The sequence below is a fragment of the Drosophila rhopaloa genome, unplaced genomic scaffold (assembly GCF_018152115.1).
Source record: "Drosophila rhopaloa isolate 14029-0021.01 unplaced genomic scaffold, ASM1815211v1 contig_178, whole genome shotgun sequence".
Classification (NCBI taxonomy): Eukaryota; Metazoa; Arthropoda; class Insecta; order Diptera; family Drosophilidae; genus Drosophila; species Drosophila rhopaloa.
This window is the reverse complement of record NW_025335059.1, coordinates 8949446-8971599: the sequence shown is the minus strand read 5'-3', so window position 1 is coordinate 8971599 and position 22154 is coordinate 8949446. Positions and strand designations below refer to the sequence as shown.

The window sequence follows — 22154 nt, the reverse complement described above, 5'->3', positions numbered from 1 at the left end:
TGTCTTTTTTTTTTCTTGTTGGCGTAAAACCACTGGCTAAAATGGGCAGACTGTAAGCGGCTTTCAGCAGGGAGAAGCGTTCAAGTGTCACTTGAAAGAGTCATTAACCCGGAATAATCTGTCGGCAGTGACTTAAGGAGTCGCCTGACGGCATGATGATGAACAGACAAACGGACAGTACAATTTTCAATTAAGCCGGAGACAAAAGGAAATTAATTAAAGTGTTGCAATCCCATCCATAAAGAGTCCTCTCAATGTCAGCAATCTGTAAACCCTCGAAAATCATGTCATCACATTTTTCGTATCCATTTAAAAAAAACCGAATTCCGCTTGCCAAATGAAATCACAGCCCATCGTTTGGCACTTCATATTGCGTATATATTCCCTAGGATTCCGATTCTCTCTTACGAAAAAAAGGAATATCTGAAAAAGCAAGCTTTGAAATGAAATGCAAATGGGGGAGCCCTAAAAAAGCGTTGCAATGTCGGGAATGAAAAGCGGCTACATATGCCTGTTTATATGCAAATATTACTTGTACATATGTGCGTAAACATTTGGCAATTACTCGGCACCGGAGCGGTGTCTTTGTTTCTTTTATTTTTGTACTGCCTGGAGGGCGCTGTTTGTTCTATTTGCTGATACACAAATAAGTATGCAAATAATACATATAGCCGAATGGTGGCGACCTTTCGTCTCGTTTTGCTTCTGGGGAATTTCAATTTAAATTCTGATTAAATTTCAGTGCGCTTCAGTGCAAAAAGTCGTGGGGAATAGGTATATTTCATATATCTATATATTTTATTGATTGTTGTACTAAGGAGTCTCCCAGATTATTGCTCATTTTTCCCACTGACACTGGCTCTCTAAGCTGGCATTTGTTATGCAAATTTATTTTCGATTACTTGTTACCAAAGATTTGCCTGAGATTATGCAAATGTGTCAAAAGGAGGCCCCTATATCTTGCCCCATAGATCTACATTATTGCTGCCTTACAAGTGGCTTATTACTGTTAGTGTTTGTCGGCTGCCAGGAAGTCGGATAAACGTTGCAAATATGAAGTGAAAAGGAAAGAAAAGAAACTTTGCATATTCTCATGAACATTTTTGGCGGCATAAAAAAGCGATGACTTGGAAAATCTACTTTCGCCCCTGATGACTGTTTATGTTTATTGGTGAATCCATTGATTTCGCATCGAAGTCTATTTTATTCGGCCATTTTCCCAACATGTTTCATAACTTTGTTAAGGGCATTTGCATAATTGATTTAACTTCCTTGCTCAAATGCTATTTACAATAATTAAACTCGACTGATTTGTGGGTTTGGAAATGTGAAAATTGATTTTATTGAAATTTATTAATAAGACAAGACAGTGATGAAATAGGGCAACAAATATTTTTGTATGGCCTAGCAGACTTGAAGAACATGAAAAGTGTATTTGATGATAATTAACAACTGGCAAATATTTAAAAAAAAATAGTTAATATTATATTATTAAATTCTAGACCTAGCTATGATTGGAAAATGTTTAAAATATTTTAAGTGTTATTTTAGTGTTGTAATGTCAAATTAAAAACACCTTTCAAGGAGAAAAAATGTATATTTCCTCCGTAAATTTATTAATTCATCATTTATTAAAGCGCATTCTTCTAGTACTGCTCATTTATTATCATGTTTTTCAGGGATCTGACACTTTATGCAAATAAAATCAAACAAATAAATTAAATTTGCCACGGACTTTTGGTTGTCATTTTTAATTTTTTTGCCGTTTCGATAAAGTACGACTTTGATTGCATTCGTGGCTCCATGTCTCATGCCGGAAAGTCGTACAAAAAATGCCATATTAATGAAAAGGAAAATACATTTATTTGTATTTGGATGAATATTTTTATTGGCGGTTACCTTTGGCTCGCTGTGCGGTCGTTTAATTGAATAATTATATACACATATACATATAGGGGTATAATTTTTTGCTACTCGGCTTATATCGATTCACATAGCTTGTAAATCAATTGCCATTACAATGTGCATCCGTTGGATGGCATGCAAATGTTACAAATGGCCCAATCGGCCGTACGCCTTGACAAACTCAATGAAAGTGCATCTCTCCCCACCAAAGTGTTGTCAAAGCTCGGCAAAAAAAAGAAAAACAACAAATATACAATATATAAATAAATAATTGTGCATCAGCTTGGCGTTAATTGCACTTTAAAAAGCCCCAAACAAGTGCCGAAATGGTAAATGCAATTTATTGCTGTTGGCAATTGGCAGCTAACGAGTGCTTCAAATTGAACACGGATGCACTAATTAGAATTTTTGGCCAAAACAATTAGCAATTTAAGCAGAATTATTTCAATTTGTCCAAAAAAATGCCCCGAAAGGCATAAAAACTTTTATTCGATTTCCGCTGGTAAAACTGTCAGCTGATGAATGCGTATTTTATTACTCATGTTCTAACAAAGCCATTGTTTATTGAGTTGTTATGGACAAAGTTGATTTTTATTAAAATACGAAAAGCGAGTTTGTGTCACTCATTCTGACTTGCAAGATCTTTAAGAACTTTTGCACGGATTTACATATTTTTCATCGGCTTTATGGTTTCGCTCGCAAAAATAAAGAAATAGCAATAAAGTGTAATGCTTTATTAAGTGTGTCACTTGATATACAATTTTGTGCAACTCATGTGAAATAATTAATATAAGCGGACCCAAGAGTATAAGCCTTGACCAATATTAATTGCATAATTATTCATTAGTTTAACCATCATATGAATTAGTCGAGATCTAAAGCTTTCTTTTTTAAAGCCTCCCTTTAATCGCTAAACTTTGTGGGTGCATTTCAGTCGTTCCGGTTATGGTATTTTTATGATTTTGTTTTTTTTTTGTTGAGCAGGTCAAAGTTAACTAACGAGTTGAGTTTTGCGGTTTTAATTGTGCCAAGTAACGCGGCCACCTCGGTTATTGTTGTTGTGGCAACTCTCATTGTTGCGGTTTGTGGGTACATTTTGGAGAGGTTAAGTACCCGGTTAGAGGTAGCAAATTAAATAATTACAAACGACAGTGAAAGAGCTGGAGTTATGGGCCTCTCGACGAAGGACAGCTGATATGCACAGCTTTTGAGCAGAATACACTAATTTACCCTTTAACGAGTACACATAAAAAATTTAAATTATACTTTAATGTATAGTTTTAAGATTCAAAAAGATTTTCGAAATCAGTGTGTATAAAATATTTAAATAGTGTCTTTGGTAATATAAAAATTAATATAATTATATTAAATAATCTTTAAGGTAGATTTAATACATTTTGCTCAACTTAAATAATTTAAATATTTCTGATATGAACTTGTTAAAATATGTTTATCTGTGCTGCTTTTTTTGTATCAATCTCCACATCTTTCGTTTGCTTCGACACTGTGACGAAGTATAACAAAAGTCGAACACCGAGCTGAAAAGTTCAAAAAACGAGAGACAAAAGACGCGACATCAAAAGCAGCAGCAACTCGCATTCATTTGGAGATTCAACTTCGGCTGAGTTTGCATTTTAAAGCCGTTGCTGTTGACCTTGGACTGCATAAATCGAATTGGAGCAGGTCGTTGACGAAGCTGCTTCTCTTCTTTCGTTTCTGCCGCTGGGAATGCGAAGCCCTGCATATATCTGGGCATCCTTGAGCTGGTTAAGTGGGGATATCCCCGCAGCATCTTGGCATTTTAAGTGGTGAGGCCATTGGCCTGCGGTTACCTGTGTTCCTTGAAGTTCTTCAACTAGCTGTAGCTGTATTATTCCGACCAAAAAACACGAATTGAAGGAACTGTAGCAACAATTTTGTATTGATTTTCCTTGTTGTAATTTTTATTATTTTTTTTTTTAGCTTTTTCTGACTAACTTTGCGGCTGGCAAAGTCAACAGAAACGTATAGAACACGTTTGCTTTTAGTTAACCAGTTTTGGCAATGCCCAAAGATTGCGATTGAGCAAAGATTGAGCGGACACAGATACACTGGCACACAAAACACACACAATTACTACCGACTAGACGAAGCGTGGTTGTTGTTTTGAATTTTTGTTTTACTTGCACAATTAGCCAACAGAAAAAATTACCACACTGAGATGGATTTGAAAGCTGCACTGCACAATAATCGCCGCTAAAGTTGGCTCATTCACAACGCTCGCAAAACGATCTGCAAATTGCTCTGATTTATGTCGGGCGAAAGAAAAAACCCCGCGCAAAGCCACACTTGAAGTATCTTAACACTCAGCTCAGGTTCTCGGCTATATTTGCTCAACCGTTTCCGCGTTTTGCTTCTCGACTCGCCGACGACGTGAATTCAACTGATCAACTCAGCAAAACCGACTTCGTAGCGCTGACAGATCGCCCAATTCGAATAAGCATCGGCCAAATCGACTGCGACGTCGGCAGTGACGTCTCTTGTTTAAGCCGCGCTGTTAAAGCCGTCTAAAATACCCGTCTAAAAAAAACTATCAACACAGTAAGTAGAGTGGTCTAACTTCTGTGCCCGAAACTGTTCCTACTTGGTTCGCATGCTGTGAACAGATCGAGTGCAGGTGTGAGTCTGTGCTTTCTGCCGATCAGCTGATCGTGAAACAAAAAGAAAGAACGAGGGTTCTTGTCCTAGCTAGCAAGCTTAAATTACTATGATAAATAAAAAAAAAGGAAAAGACTTTTTAATAAAAATATAATACTATATAGCAATTAATGATAAAAGTCAATTTATTTTCTGTTTTTTGTTGCTTAATACATAATACATTTTTCTTAGTTGTCTGAGGAAGTAAGCCTAGAATATTCAAAAATTAAACAAAAGTTAAAACTTATTTTAAAGAGCGAAAAATTCTTCTTCTTCTTGGTCAAAATAAATATTTGCTTCAGAATTAATTTTGCAAACGCCTTATATAAATTATTATCGTACAAAGAATTTTATATAAAGGCATTTATTTTTAATACGGAAAACCCCTTAATACATCTTTTGAACAAAATAAATATTCAACCACAAATACTTATAAAATTAAAATGAAACATACTTTTAATTATAAAGCTAGGTCATTAATTTGATTTCGTTATTTGTATACGTCCTATTTATGGTGGTAACTTTCAGCAACTATCCACTAATGCAACTTGTTTGCTGAAAGGACTTCCCTACCCGAAAACTCAATAAATGTTTATCATGTATTGCATTGTGCCCCGACAAACACACAAAGGCCGGGCGATAATGGTAGTCATACCGTCGGCCTAATGCGACCTCCGACCTCCGGCTTTGCTTATGTGCGTCGGGCACGCAAATCGGTTATTAGCTATAATGCATACGAATTTCATACATATATATATATATATATAAGAATCGCATATTTTCGATGGTGCATTACTGCGGCTGTCTGATTATGAGCCCCGATCCCACACGCGGCCCTTTTGTTCGGGCCTGGGTTCAAAGATAAGCGACTCTCGGACCCATTTGTACTAAATAACTGGAACAACAAAAAACCAACTGGCGAACGAAAGGCAAACAAACTGTCTATTAGTTATTGTTGTTTGATTTGCAAAGCGTTTGTCATTTGTTAAATAAATTGATGGCCATTGCGGAACTCTTGGCAAATAGCAAGTAAATACAAAAAGGACACAAGTGGCTGAAATGTCCGGGAAAGCTAACATTGGATTTATGATTTAAGGCGGGCTCGGGAATTTTCAGCCCAATGACCATTGTTCGCAGCTTTCGATGAAACTTTAAACTCGAAGGCTGTCAGAAGGCCTCAAGAGCAGCCGCAGTTAAGCATGACAAACGCCAGGCCATCTCGGGAGGACGCCCCTCTATTATCTCCCGAAAATCATCAGCTGTCAGTGTAGTGAGTTGAGACTTCAGCCACCAAAAAACGAGTCTGCAGTCTCACTGAACAAGAAAGGAGCCTGCGAGAGAGCACGAGAAAATGGAATGACATTGACATTTTGAATAATGACGCAACAAAATTTGACTAGGGATTGCACAATAAAAAATAATGGGTAAATACATATTCAAAAGAGAATGCTAGACATGCATTTAAAATACTGATATTAAACTATTAAATATCTTTAGCTTATACATAGTAAACTACAATAGCCTAATACACTATTTATATCGTAGATCGTAAAAATTAAACTTTTTAAATGTTGGAATAACTAACTAAAAATAGTTTAAACGCAAATATTTCTTCAGATTCAAAACATAACTTTTTTTGAAGTGTATACACAGATTCCCATTGCAGAGGCCACCAACAGGGAGTTTCCAATTGGAATGGCTCAGCGGGAGATGTTCGCTAGCCTGCTGGCAGAGATTAGCTGCAAATTTTGAAGGATGTTCCGCCCGTCTCAGGACCGGTATCCATCTGGAATCCCGGCCACTGCTCTTTCTCCAGCCAATTGCGAATTTGCTGAAGTTGTCTTGGGTTCGTGCCCAACGAGCGGGCATAGCCCCTAATGAACATTGTCTTAGGTGTTGTCAAGTGCATTTCGCTGGGGTAAAGAATGTCATTACAGTCACCATCCCGAACCCCCCTTAAATGGCCAAATGGAGTAACAAAGCTCCGGCGAAGACGATGCCAAGTGGCCATAATCACAGAGGTGCAATTTCCAGCGAGGAAAATGCTGCACAAAGTGCCAAGTGAAAAATGCGAGCAAAACAACAATAAGAATACGAATCAGAATAAGCAGCGAAGGAGAAATAGTTGTAAAAACTGAAATTAAACTGGCTCCGCGACTCTGCACTGCTGCACTTTTTAATATCATTCTTTTTGTAGCCCCGCCAACATTTAGCTTTAAGTTCCGAGTGTTGAAAAAACAACTTGAGATTGTAATTAGTTTTTGTTGGTACTGGGTTTAACTGAAGGGAAACTTTCAAATTGAACCAAAGACGACGGCGGGGGATTGGAATATTTTGCGGTCTCAACTTTTACACGCTGGTCTTACCAAATTGCAAATATGTCTGCGAAAAATCTCATTAAGTATACGAAATGTGGTACGCGCCTTGTCGCCGAGGGAGAGAGCATAAAAATGCAAAAGAAAAACCAAGGGCGAAACGAAAATAAGAGAAGGAAAGTAAATAAAAATTATGAATGTCGTTTGCCGAGATGGGAGAGGAAAGGAAAAGCGAAAAGTGAAAAGAGGAAAAACCATAGCAAAGCAGAGTGAATCGTAAATGACTTAAAGTCTTTTCAGTTTTCTCTCTTTCTGGCAACAGGTAACTCTGCCGAAAGTGGACTGCGGAAAACTCGACCACAGACTGGGTCAAGTTTGAGAGGAGTTTGTTTCAGTTGGCAGATCTCTTCCAACCACAAAGTTCATCTGGGGGTCAGCTAACGAGCATTTTGGGCCCTTGTCTAGGTAATTTGGTCGGCTATGAGTCCAATAATACGCGTAATTTGCGTGTGCATTGTCCCAAAATAACATCTGCAAAAATATTAAATTATCATAATTTCTAAAGTCGTGGAAAATTGTCTTAAGAAAGATTCACGATTTGTTGATCTTATGTTCTAAAAATTAACTCCATAATAAGCATTTAAACTTGCGAAGAAATCAATATTTTTAAAGCACAATTATTTTCTTTGTGGCCAAGAACATAATAAGCATAGACTTTAAGCACTTCTAGTAACCCGAAACTCTTAATCCAAATTAAATCAACTGATACTAGGAATAGAAAATCTCACTTAGCTTTCACATTCCATTTCAATGCCAACGCAGCGGTTTGAACTATTTGACTTTATAATTTTAAAATTTCAATGTTTAATTAAGGAAACTGGCTCAATTAAAATGTACAGCCCACACATACACAAATGGAAAACGAAAAGCACAACAAACACGAAAAAAACGGTAGCGGAATTATTTCATTTGCGAAAGTCGCTTTCATTAGACGATTTGCGGGCTGCAGACGTCGACGCTCAAAGTCAAAAACGTTTTAACCTTTTAAGCGCCACAGTAATGCGCCCAAAGCTGCCGTTTCGGGTGGTTAAGGGGTGGCGAAAGGGCGGTGGACGGTGGGAGAGGTCGTGCAGAAATAGGGCGCAGGATGCCAAGGACATGATGCTGAATCTGATGGGCCCTGGCAACACATTGAGGTTACGCGAAGCGAAAGGAGACAGCCAGACAGCAGTCTCAGGCTCAGAATCCAGCCAAGTCGAGTTGTGACAGGGTCTGAATGTGATTTTAGGCTTAGCGCAATGCCGCATATTCCGATGCCATGGAGAGAAGACAAGTCTATACTATTTTAAAAGCGACTTTAGTATAGTTTTTAATGCCTAACGCGCTTTTTACTATCAATGAAATGCTTCAGATACCATCTGTTATTTCATTTTGCTTTCGGATACTTGGTGTAATATATTGTAATTCCCGTAACCAAACTATTGTGTTCAAAATATACAAATTTTTTGCCATGCAATAGTTGTTTTGTTTATCAAGTGTATAATTATTGAAAAGTCTATTTTCAAGGGAAACTTGCACTTTAAGCCAGTTCCCAAAGACAATCGGATAGAACAAATTGATTGGCCCGAAAAGAACGAAGTTTCTATGTATATATGTACAAAAAAGAAAATAATGCCCGCACTCAGACCTTTGTTTGCCCTCTGCTAATTATACTTCAAGTGCTGGCCTTACCATCAGCATCTCAATTGTTTGTCTGCTGCTGCCGCGTTCAACATGGCGTATACGTGATGCTATGATAATCATGCTTATTTACAATAAATCTCGACTCCGGGGCTCTGTTCTTCGGTCTGCGGGCCAAAGTGAAGTGTTAGGACCATCAACGCGCCCCCGTAGGCTGATGATTTATTTAATGCGTAATCTCTGCCAACGCCTGCCAGAAAAGAGAAGAGAGAAATGTTATAAACATTATGATGACAGCACCTCAAGACTATTATTTTTGCTATTATTGTTATTATACCCTCGAGTTGAGTGCTTTGTTTGACACCCTTGAAAATAATCAATTAATCGCGCCACTTGCCAGGGCAAAAGTTTTTGAATACCTCAGCTTAAGTTCGTCTCAGTTCTCGGGCACTTTTTGAGTCACGTAATTAGCTTCGTCTGGACATCAATCAAAGGATTTTGCAAAGGACGAAGGAAGAGGGAAAAAATGTAGATGCCAAAGCCCGTCGAGCGGATAAACATAAATCTGCAAAGTGTAAATGACAAAAGTTCCAGAACAAGGCTGAAGGTTGATAGAAGTTCCTTGTCCTTGGGTGTCCTTGTTGTTCTGACTATTATTGCCGTTGTCATTATCATTAGAGTGCCACAACAGCCACCAGCAATCACAGCTGCTGGTTTGAGGTATATGAAAGATACACGTCTATATAGACTGAGGCAAGTTTTGACAGCCACCTAGAAACCTGACTGAGGACATAAATATTGATTGATTGTTGTTAAGCTGGAGAGTTGTCGCCGTAGTGGTATAGATGTGTCTGTACAGAGTAGAAAAATATGTGTCGAAATATTTAAGATATATATGGAACTTAAAACATTCTTGAAGTAGTAATTTTCTGTCCCTGCCAATGTTAAAAATGATTAAAAAATAAACTAATTGCATCCCTCAAAATCAAAATTTGTGCTGTTTGTTTGTACATGCTAGCAAATAAATATTTTATATTCTAAAAAAATATTTTGTATTCTAAGAATGTCGATTTCTAAAAATGACAAGATCGGAGTAAAACAATTTTAATATTAATAACAGTATCCGATATATGATTTTTATGCATATAAACAAGTGCATTTTTTCTAAGAGTTTAACTTATTTATTCCCTCTGCAGCTGTCTGAGATGTCAACATTTGTGGCTTTCATTGTGGCAATAACAAATGGAAGGGAAAAGCTGTAAATTTATGTTTATTAGCTTGGACAATGTTCCAGACAGCTCAAATGCGGAATAAATAACTCTCTCCTACCTGTTCTGCACTGCTTAATCCCCCCTCGGCTCTGACTATTATTCATATATGGTTATGTCGAGTGATAAGCGTGTAAATTGCATTCAAGATACGTCGGCAATCATCAATCATCGCATAAATTGTCGATACGGGACGAGGCGAGAGTAGCAAAAGCCAGACGCTTCTGTCCGGCGATAAATTTTTAACGGTACTCACTCATATAAATATAAGTACGACAAAGGACGACTGAAAGCTTATGTCCGGATGTCGCTTAACTGCAATCAAATTGAAAATCAAACCGATGAAGACATTTGACCACGCCCTTTTGTTGCATTAGCCCTCGCACTTAACCCCCTTTCAGTTTGGGAAAAAAGGGAAAAAAGCAGAGGGCTTAAATGGAAGTACAAAAACCCACCGACCAACTCAATAGGATTTACATTTTCCGGCTATTGAACATCGGCGCCGGGTCTTAAAGCATTGGGCGGTAGCAGGAGTTTCAAGAAAAATCAAAAGGACACGGGTTAAGGGGGTTCCTGACTGGATTGGGGGCAAACCAGTTAAGTCAGCATGTCTCTGGGTCTCTGGCCAAGCGAGCGAACAAAGACCAGGCAAAAAATGTAAAAACTATTAAGCGGCATTAGCCGCGCGTTGCGCTTTGTATTTTCCAACGTCCCGTCCCGTCCTTCCTCACTTTTATATATATTCCTCAGAATAGGAAACCCCTTTCGTCCCGTTAACCGGATTCAATGCCCTACAAATTACAGACAAAATGTCTGGCATTGTCGACTTTGTCCACAGCCTAGACTCGGATTCCGAACAGATCACACAATTTCTGGGAATAAAGACAAAGTGGAAAATAAATATAAGTAAATAAATTTCTCACATCAACAAAGCTCTAAGCAGGACCACTTAACAACACATAGATTCACCCTTAAATTTGAAATATTTGAATCATATTAATACCGCAATTTGATAATGAATTAAAGAAAAAGTTATTAAAAAAAGGTCGTTTAAAATTATAAACATAGTTCATGGTGTAAAGTTGTTTTCATATGTTAAAAAATAGAAGTTAAATAAAATTTGTTTTTAAAAACAAAGATGTACCTGGGAAATTTATCATTTATCACAATATTTCATTAAAAAAGCATTCCATATCCTAAACAGCACATAAAAATATATTGACTTCAGGGTGACTCAGTATTCTTTCTTGCCCAGGCAAGGCAATTTTCGTGTTTTTTTTTCGTCCGACGCGGCTGCTGATTCCGCCTCTGTTCGTGGTGTTTCCCGTCGAACTTTTTGATCGAATGTCAAGTCATTCAAGTCAATGTCGGTCGCTTGGTTGACTCTGCCATGACCATTCCGCATCCACTTCCACTTGGCCATCCGCTTTTGCCCCTTCCTTTCCAGCAATTTCCTTCATTCTTTGGCCGCGCGCGAGCATTAAGCCATTTTTTGTTCCACCAGCATCCGGATATATGTATATATGAACATCGTCGGAAGCAAAAAGGACGATGGGCGATGGACCGTGGACCTAGGAGTGCAGACTACGGTGTGCCGACTGCCGACTGCAACTCTGGTTTGAGCTGCTTGCAAATCTAATTTCATATTTTATGAAGTGCCGCACCGTTTGCGGCCGCCCCGCCCCTCAATCTGACGCCTTTTATTGCACCTGTATAAAATGGATCCTACCGTTGCGGCACTGGAAAATCAATTGTTGAGCACATAAATTTGTTAGCACGAAAATTGCACCGTTGGGCAAAATTTATTTTTAAAATGCACTCGCCAAGAAAAACGGAAATACCAAACCACAATTTTGGTGAAGGGCGGCAAATGGTACTAACAGCGCTTCGATTGGCTTTTAAAGTAGTCAGCATTTTCGGCTACTTCATTAGAGCATTCTCTCGAATGGGGCTCGACCAAAAATCGTTGATATTAAGTCACAAAAGGAAGTTAAACACTAAAACTAATAAAATCAATGGTAAAGAGTAAATTTTTGATTTTGTTATATTAATACAATTAAGAAATACATAAAGCAAATTACTTAGAAATCTAAAAACAGTGCCTTGTTTTTCCCTTTTTGGATAAATATTTTAGTTAATAACAAGAAAAAGACTACAATATAAGGACTATTGGTAACATTGCGTATTTTATAAAAATAAAGTAATAAATATCGCTTAACAAACTAAATTTATAAATAAAAACACTCGACCGCACTTATCTGGGTTAATGCGATGCACAAATGCTTGGCAGTGAAGAAATGAGAAAAATTTGTAGCCAAATGTCTCGGGGTGTGAGCAACAATTTATCTGCCGGATAAAGGCACCAAGTGCGGAGCAGTTGAAAGGTAGCATTAATGTTTTTGCATGGCGTTCTCCATGGAAGCGCGTCCGAGCGTTCGCTGGTGCCAAGGACGAAAGCGGAAACGGAAACGGCAATGGCGACATTGTTGAGAAACATGCACGTGAAACTTGTTACACAAGAACTCCTGCCAAAGGCGAAGACGAACACTCGGCAGCTGCAGTTCCGAGAAGCATGCAAGAAATCTTAACAAAGGCTGCAATTCATTTTAGCATTCCTCGAATCCAGAAGACGTGCACCTGTCATGTGTGTGTTTTTGTGCAAGATAAGGTGTTGTTTCGGGTCGCAAGGGGGCGGTGCGGGAGGTCAGTCAGTGTCAAGTGATACTTGTAACTTGGGCAGGCAGCCAAGTGCTTGGCAATATGCTAAAAGGGCAGCTGCCTGGCAAAAGGATGCATTCAAAAAGTTAAGGGCTCAAATGAGATAACTGCACAGGGGGAGGGAAAGTATCTAAAGAAAGCGGAATGCTAGCACCACAGTGAAGAATATTTCAGCAAATACTCTCAGAGAAAGCATTCATTTCTACTGTAGAGAACAGGTCTCATTTTTCCTCATTTCAATGCTATTATAAATGCAATCTGCTTACATAGATATTACAAAAACTTATGGGGCTTTATATATGACATACAAAAGTATTACAATTCGTAACTTTATTGCAAAGTTTTTAAAAATGACTTACAACTTGATGAAACATTTTTGCCTTTTGGGAAATAGAAGTGTTCGTAATAATCTTACAATTGTATTTTAGTTCAGTAAAAAATATTATTTTATAACTCAACCATTTATAGCTAATTTTGTATTTCCAAATTAACATTTGGCATCATAATGCCTATTATTCGAAGTTAAGATTGCAAAGCTATAAACATTATTTTTAAGTTTTAAATGAATTATACATTTTTTCTAATGAAAGCTTATTTAAAAAATATAAATTTGTTTTATTACAACATACAACAACATTGTCTATGAAACTAAAAAGATAAAGAAATTCATTGGATGAATTTGTAAACTAGTCATATTCAAGTTATTAATAAAAATAATATTTATTATTAGAATTTTTTTATCGTGGCGTTTCTTACTGTACCTTCATGCATTGGAGTACCTGAAAAGCAGCTGCGACGTGACAGCTCCGGCTTGTTTCAGTTGCCACTCTGGAAACCAAACAATGTGGAGCATTCAGTCAAAGCAGGAGAAATTGCCAGAACGGGCTATGTGGCACGTGGACCATTTGGCCACAGAGGCTGCCACGCCTCCTTTGGGCCATCAGTCAGCGACATTGAATTGAAATGCGCAATGTATGTTCGCGATCGAAAACAAGAACACCAATTCAGAGCAATTGGGAAAGCGGCACTTGCCTCCCGGCCGTTCCTCCCCTCATCTGACCGACTGTCAACTGCACAATGGAATAGCCTCAGATGACACATACAGCCCGGTCCCGGAGTTTCTAGTCCCCGAATTGCAAGTCCCCGCCGTAAAATCGCATAGATGTCAGGCCACAGAGCCAATGGGTTGGAATTACACACGCATTGACCGAACTAAACGACCCGTAACCCGGCTCCATTTCATGGCCATTGCAGTCGGAATCTGAATCCTGCCAAAAACTGTTGCAGATCTCTTCCAGCGATTACCGCGGCCAAAGGGACAGGACAGAAGGCGAGATGTGGTTATAATTGCTCTGTCAGAGAGTTACAACTGCAAGATAAGCGCACAATGGCACAGGGATATTTTGGATGATTGCGGGCCAACTTTGGTCTTTTTGAGCTGAATTTCATTTTGCACAAAAAAAACTGAATAAATGGGAAATTGGGAAAGCGAACCATAGAATTTAAATTATTATATTAATACTTCTAATATAAATATATTTTGAACATTATAATAAAATTAAATTAATTGATTATGCGATAAATAATCATAAAAATTAACTTTACCAATTAAAGTATTTTGTATTTTGTTTACTATTATATGGTAATGAAGTTTTAGAAATTAGATGGATTTAGATGAATACAAGAAAACTGAGACTTAAAGTTTGACTAGCGCTATGCAATTTTCACTTGGTATGAGTTTAATGTGGTGCTAGATAGGCCTGTTTCATGTCCCTCAAGAGCAACAGAAACCGCATCTAACGGCTGCTGCAGACCATTTAGGAAATGAGCCATAAAGCGTTGCTGTGTTGAAACCGCCATTCGCCGAGAGACTGTCTTCTTGGGAAAACGGGGAAATTGGCTCAAACAACTGCACTAGGGCCTTTGCAGTGGGTCGTAGTCGTACTACTCGTATGCACTCAATTTTTGTCACTGGGCCGAGTGTTTTGCCTTTGCATGCATAAGTAGCCATTTAGTGTTGTTATGCTTATTACATGTGCACATACTCACGGGGACTTACCCGCCAGACGAAGAGTCAACTGTCGTCTGGTGTCTCCGGCAGTTAGGCCCATTTCTGAGCAGTCTGCTTAAGTGTCGAGCTGTCTGCGCCCAACACCTATTACACTGAGGGAAATAACAAAAAAATAATCCAATTAAAAAGGCATACACTTAAACTCAAAAAGGGATTTCAAAGCTTGCATAATAGGAAATATCATAACATGATTACTAACTTTTATATTAAAATTTGTTGTGTCAAAGTTATTAATTTAAATGAAAGTATGTAGGGAAGCAAAACATACAAATGTTTTGCTTTCTCACATACTTGTAAAATAGTTCGTAATGGATTTTATTAATATGAAACTACATGTTTTCCAGTTTAATTAAACTAAATTTTTGTTAAGATTTTTTGGGCTCTATTTCTCTGTGTAAGTATACATACAACTGGGAGCATAAACAGTGCCAGCAACGGCAGACAATTTCCATTTTTGTGTGCAGCTCATAAACCTTCAACTTTAGCATCGGCAAGGACATTATGCAGGTGTCCTTACATCAACGTCCGTGTGGATGCTGCTCCTTGATATTTTTATGTGAATTTATGTTTTTGATTAGTGCCGACCTGACCTGACTTATGCATGCAATTCAGCCGCTTCAGTTTTGGTCTAAGCTCCCAGCATTGGCTTCGAATTTCATTTGCTGTGACTTTAATAAATTTAACCTAAGTGCAAATACGAAACACGCATTTTCTGAGTTCCGGGTATCTAGTTGTAGTGAATGCTTCGGAGTTTTTAAAAAGGCCGGAGAGAAGTGATTGAGCTTTAAAATAACAAATATAAGGATACGACTTTAAGAATGATGCTGAATTGATAATAATATAATATAATAGATTACCATTTAATAAAAGTAAACAAAGATTGTTATTACTACGTTTTCGTTTAATATTTAAATTTTTCTTTTTATGTGGAATAAGGTGAGTTTCAACCGAATTATTTTGTGAAAAACCAAAGAAAATTTAATATTTTCTCTTATTAACTGTGAGTTTTTATTTCCTTCTGTTTGAGAGGGGAATTTGGAGTCAGGAACAACTTTAGCAATCTATGACAAGCCTCCCAAGGGCAGCCTTTCTCCCAGAATCCTGTAACGCTGCGACCCATCCTTTTCACCCCGGCTCATCTTGTTTATGGGCTCGTAAAGCAGCGCGCCTACTTTGGGCTTATAATTCAGCCCCAAGTCTCGAGTCCTCAGTCCTCAGTCCCCAAGATCCCCTCATCACGCACTGATTTCACAGATCCCCACACGATGGGGCACAAGGTTGTGATGTGAGTGGGCCAAGTGGGCGGGGCTGCCACATGCGGGCTGTCACATTTACATATGGGCTGGGACTTATGCGAACTTGTTTTTCTTTTTACTCGCTTTTTGTTCTGCCCGGCGCTGCAAAGTGGGCAATGAAAATGAAATTTATGCATTTTACCTAATAGAAGTGCACCAATGCTGCACATAAACTATTTAAACTGCTTGGCGTGGGTGTTTGCGGCTGAAATTTATTTAAATCCAAGCCAAAACAACCTCGACAGAACACGCAAAACACACACAAATATTTCAATATTTATTGCCTAGCATAAAAGTTCGTTAAATAATTTAAAATGTCAAATGGCGAAAAACAATCCTCTGCCGACTGGCTTAACTGGCGTGCAGGAAATGGCCAAAAATTAAAAACTGCATAAACATTTAAATAGGTTTCTGGCTGTAGCCAAAGCTCCCTGTGGAATATTGATTTGTTCGATTTGCTCTTTCGCCTGGATTTATGCAATCTGTGTGGAATTCGGTTAAGCCCTGCCAGTGCAAGTCCCTAAACTGCCACTTAAAATTTATTTATACGCTACACACAAATTTAATTGCGTTTGCTCAGATGCCAGGTCCTTCCTCGTTGTCCTTGCCAACAGCCAGCACAATAAATAGTTTATTTAAGCATTGTTCTTGGCTGACGAACGACTGAAAAAGGTCGTGGGGCGATGTAGAAGTAAGAAAACTGAAGACCAAAGCATGCGTTGAAATGAAGAAATGAAAATTTCATTGTCTCCCGCTCCCCAAGTGTTTGAAAAAGTGTCGCATTTTGATTGCGTTTTTCCTTACATTAAACAGGGTTTTGGCGTTCTTGGCCACGCTCAGTTGGCTAAGAATCCCTAGGTAGCTCCCTTTGGCTCTCGACCCTTTGAAGAACTCGCTCCGGGGATCCAATTCCTCCACTTGCAGTTCGCATAGTCCGTATTTTCAGTGTCCTTGTCAAAGGTGCCGCCCAGTTTCATGGCAGAACGCGTGGCGAAGTCATCTTTAATTCATAAAGCCAAGTTTTTTGTTTGGCACATGCATTCTTTTCTCTTCTTTTGTTTTTTGTTAGCGAGCTCACTATGATTTAAAAGCAGACATTTCGGCAGAGCTCATCGGTCTTTTAAACCTATTTGTAGCAAATTTTTTAGAAAATTAATGGCATAATTTCGTCTATTATCTGATTATCTGATTTGTTGACATTGTATTATTTTCATAAATAGATTAAGTTTTATCGGATACCGAATAGAACGAAAGAATATAGATAAAAACAAGAAAGGACGCAAATTTCGGCAAGCCGAAGTTTAAATACCCTTGCAATTATAATAAATCGACTACATTTCGATTTCTATGCCTATATTACTAAGTTCAATAAAGCTATATTGATTTTTCGCTGCATTTTGCAATCGTTTCTATGGCAGCTATATAATATTGTTGTCCGCTTTTAACAAAACTAGCAGATAGCTTTCAAACTGAGGGACTACTTTGCGTAGAAACGGACGGACGGAAAGGCGGACATGGTTAGATCGACTCTCCTGGTAATGCTGATCGAGAATATATATATACTTCTTGGGGTCAGAAATGTCTCTTTCACTGCGTTGCAAACTTTTGACTGAAATTATAATACCCACTGCAGATTTTTAAAGAATCGAATCACAAGTCTTTAAAGTTATTCCACTTTCGAATCGGCTTAAATTTGGTAAAGTTATAGACTCTAGAAGTCACTCTTTAACAAGACATCGGAAAATTAGAAAAAACTAACATGAAAATGGGACAAAATTTTAATCAACGTTAAATTGAAAGATTTGAATGCAGATTTTTAGAGAATCGAATCACGAGTCTTTAGAGGTATCCCACTTTGTAATCGGCTTAAATTTGGTAAAGTTATGGACTCTCGAAGACCAATTTTGGGTCAACGTTAAACAAGTCATCGGAAAATTAGAAATAACTAACACGAAAATGGGTCAACATTTTGATCAACGTTAAATTAAAAAATTTGAATTTTGGTAGGTCGGATTGATTTGCCAAAAATAAAATTTCCGATCAATCAGTTATATGGCGGCTATAAGATAAGATTGGCCAAATATAAAACCCATAAAAACACCAATGTTATGGCATTTCCGATCGTTTAGTTAAATGGCAGCTATAGGATATAGTCGGCCGTTCCCGGCCGTTCCGTCTTATAAACTGCGTGCAAAGAAAAGAAGGGTGTTTGCAAAATTTCAATTCGATATCTTTAAAACTGAGAGACTAGTTCAGACGGACATGCTTATATCAACTCAGGGCGCGATCTTGATCAAGAATATATATACTTTATAGAGTCGGAGATGTCTCCTTCACTGCGTTGCACACTTTTGACCAAAATTATAAACCCTCTGCAAGGGTATAATTACGGGCCAATAAGTTTTAAAAGTTTTTTCTGGTCTTAGGTTCTTTTTATCGCTGAAAATATACCTTTGCTGTCTCACCGAATATGGTTTAATAAACTTGGCTTTCCTGATTGCTTTAAAAGTGTGCTTTATTCCTTACCAGCGCGTTCGCTAAAAATCTTTTGGTCGCTAAACAAGTCACCAAAATTCATAGGAAGCCATTCCCAAAGAAACCGTTCTCACTCTCCACGCCACGAAAATAAGAAAACAAAACTGACAATGAGTTTGCATTGTTAACGCGGCAACGGCAACGCAGCCGCAGCCGCAGAAGGTGTTCGAGCTCGATGCTTACCTGGTGGCCGGGCGACAGGTGGGCAGGTCCTTGAACGCTTCAGCACCTGAAGCTGCGGCTCCGGAGACCTCCGTCTCCGGACGTATCCTTCCCGTAGTCCTGGGTTTGCCTTTGGCTGCGGCAAACGAGTTGTAAATATTTATTTATACACGCAGCGCGGTTTACAAACTGAATGGCCAGGAGATGAGAAGCACCAGAAACGCACTAACCAACTTACCTGTGCAGACGACTGGGGATTATACAAATAAAGCTATGACTATAAAAAAAGTATACCATAAGATCTATTTACATCATCCAGGTTGTTTTTTAAATCAATTATTTAAACACAAACAACTTAAATTTTTAGAAAACATAGTCGCACTCGAAAAAATAAATAAGTATTTTAAAATGACAATCTAGTCGCTTTTTCGATTTTATATAAATTATTAAATATTTACTTAAACATAAAAGTTAAAAGATTGGAATACCTTGCTAGATTTCTGAAAATCAATATGACCGACAACACTGATTCAACCCACTAACCCACCTGGATCCCTTCTGACTGCCTGGGTGGAATTTTGATTTAGAATTTCTTGCCGGCAGTGGCTCGACTAACTAACTAGAGTGCCAGCTCGAGGATTTTTAGTTGTTCTGTGCGGTGGCCATCAAAATTGAGAGTTGGGCAGCGGCGGCGTCACGTCACTGGCAGCATTTTTATTTGGATTTTGCGGTTTTTATTGCCGCAGCTACACGTTCGTTTCTTTCTGTCAGGAGTTCACATCGTCGGCTTGGTGTTTTTTCAACGGAAGGTATTTTCTATTTTCGCATCTTTCTTTTTCAGCTTTATATTTTTTTCTTTGCGGCCCAAAAACATCTGGCGGCTACTAAAATCATCATCAGACGTCGACAGATGCTGCTGCTGCAGCTGGCTTTCCATCAAACCATAATCTATGGGAAAAAATCTAAACGAGCTTTGGTCCTGAATGTGTGACATGTCGCACACTTTTATTATAAACATTGAAGGCAGTTCGCACACCCATTTCCAGTCCAAGTTCACGGACTTTTTTTGTGCTATAGCGGATTTCAACCTATTCTTTTAGCCCATTCAAATACAGTTTTACAGTTCGCTGAGTGAAAACTTAAGTGGTTTATTCAGCCACACATTCTCGTCCTAAAAATTCGCAGGTGGGCGTCCATTTTTGTGTTGTGACAGCAATTTTTCCCATCACGGAGTTGCAGTTTGGTCAGTTTGTCAGCGCATAAATGCAGTTCTAAGCTAGTTTCGCCCACCACTCTGTTTCCATTTTTTCACTCGTGTTTTTTACAATATGCAAACGCGGCTTTGGTGCTCGCCGCGCTTTTAGTTCATTTTTAGTATGGTTTTTTTCGGGCTCAGTCAGTTAGGTGGAGATGTGGCAACAATTTGCCACGAGATTTTAATAGAAAATATACAATACCGCAAAAATATTTAATTCAATTTGTCCACAAAAGATGGGAGCCATAACAATTTTTACGCGCCCTTGCCTGTCTGTCGAATTTTCATTATCAGTGGAATCTGTAATAGTAACAATGAAACGAATATCTTTTTAATAAACTCAATTTGTTTTCTATTCAATGTGATTTAAAATACAGATGCATGAGGTCAACAATCAAATGTTCGTAGCATTTAATATATTCTCTAAAAGTTGTGGTGAGTATTCTGTTGGCGCATAACTTGAAAAAAGGTTCAAAGTTTCTTTGTCAGTTGACAAAGTTTTAAACTCTAATAAACAAAATCAAAAAAGGACCAGGCTTTTATTTGAAATCAGAGTTTTTGATAGATTCGATTTTAATAGACATTTAAAGCGAGTATAATCTTAAGGAAACTCTGTTCATAAATAAGAATAGAATAATAATATCAAATAAAGCAGATCTGCTATTGTGATATTATAAAATAAACAATAAAATAACTGTGTGTATTTAATTATTAAAAAATAATATCAAATTATGTATTTAATATCTTATTTTAATTTCTCATCTGCAAACATCATATGTAAGATAATGCCCATTTTTATGCAGGCTTCTAGTATTTATATTTTTACATCTTGTTTGTTCTTTGGAATTTCCACCCTCTGAACGATCCCCATTCCTTAATGTAGACGTCGCGAAATTCCTCCAGGCATTTGTCTATGTGGCGGCTAATTTATAACTTGGTGACAGTTTATGTGTCGCTTGTGGGTCGCTCCTCGCGCTCAGTCAGCTATAAATCCATATTCAGCCAACATGCCGAAAAAAATACATGCCATAAAAGCATAAAGTTGCATATATTCGCCAAAATGAAAGGGAACAAAAAAATAGCAGCCGTTTCTCCGGCTGTTATTGTTATTTTTGCTGTTGTCGTCAGCCGGAAGTCGGAAACCATTTAATTTGCCCATGTGCAACTGGGACTCTCATCCTGCGCCCCTTATCCGGGTTTTTTGAGTCCTGCGGCTTCGCTGGCGCAGCTGACATGTTTCCTTCAGCCCTCCCCCTTTTTTCATTTTTCATTTTACTTTTATTTTTATATTTTTTTTTGCTTGGCAAATTTTAACGCTCAACATTTAATTCGGGCAAACGAGTTAAGAGTAAAGTTGTGTTAAGTTTTTGTCGAGCGTTCGGCAAAAGAAAAACAAAAGCGGCAAGTGCTGGGTAAATGCTGGGGAAAAGGGCCTTCTGTTGAACCCAAAAACAGCCGGCAACATTTATTTATTTTGCTACTGCCAAGGAAGACCCCAAAGGACTTGGATCCTTTGCGTCTGTCAGTCTTTTACATACAAAGTCTTGTGCGCAGAATTTTAATTTGCAATTAAATGCAGCCCACAAGCAGCTTTGCATCAAAATGCCAACTAGGGGGGAAAACTCTGAGTGGGGAGAGCCCGCAGATGGTGGAAAAAAGGGGACAAATGGGCGGCAAAAACCAGGTTAGTGTGTGTGGGAGTGGGTGGCAGGTGAGGTCGAAGGAGAAAGTTAAGGCGGTGGTTGCAGCTGAAAGGAAAACATTTCGTTTAGTCTCACTGCAGCAGTGCCCCGCCCTTCCAAGTTCTTACGCCCCTCATCCATCTCTGGAAAAGCTGCAGCTTAAGTATTTTCAACGAATGCGAATGTTTGAATTAAAACTTTGTAATTTCCCTTGTTTCATTTCATTTCGTTTTACTTGAAATTCATTTCTACTGTCTTCCCCATGGCTTCTTCCCTATTTATTCCACCGCCGCCGCATCTCATCTTCAGCTCTGTTTTCATTTTCTTGACTTTTGTTATGGCTGTTTCTGTTGCTGTTTTCCCTACCCATAAAATGGCTACCACTCATCCATCTGCCGTCTTCAGGTTGGTTTAGCATTTTCGGTTTTTGGCTTTGACTGCTCGAAAAGCCGGAGAATAGGGAGGAATACGCGGTAAAAAATAACGTGTAATCGGTCCTCAAGTTGTTATGTTTGGTCAACATTTTTTTAATGTATCCCATAAAAGGTTATTGCAATATTTAGGTTTATGTTTGTTAATAATTATTAATCGA

At 38.3% G+C, this 22154-nt stretch overlaps 1 protein-coding gene across 1 annotated transcript in view; it reads right to left on the bottom strand.

The window, feature by feature from the left end:
* LOC108036959 (ABC transporter G family member 20) overlaps positions 1-4330 on the bottom strand; it is a 48914-nt gene extending 44584 nt beyond the window's left edge. Inside the window, 1 exon segment of the mRNA XM_017113372.2 lies at positions 3738-4330. The gene's annotated coding sequence lies outside the window, so the exon portion shown is untranslated.
* Positions 4331-22154: the final 17824 nt, after the last annotated feature.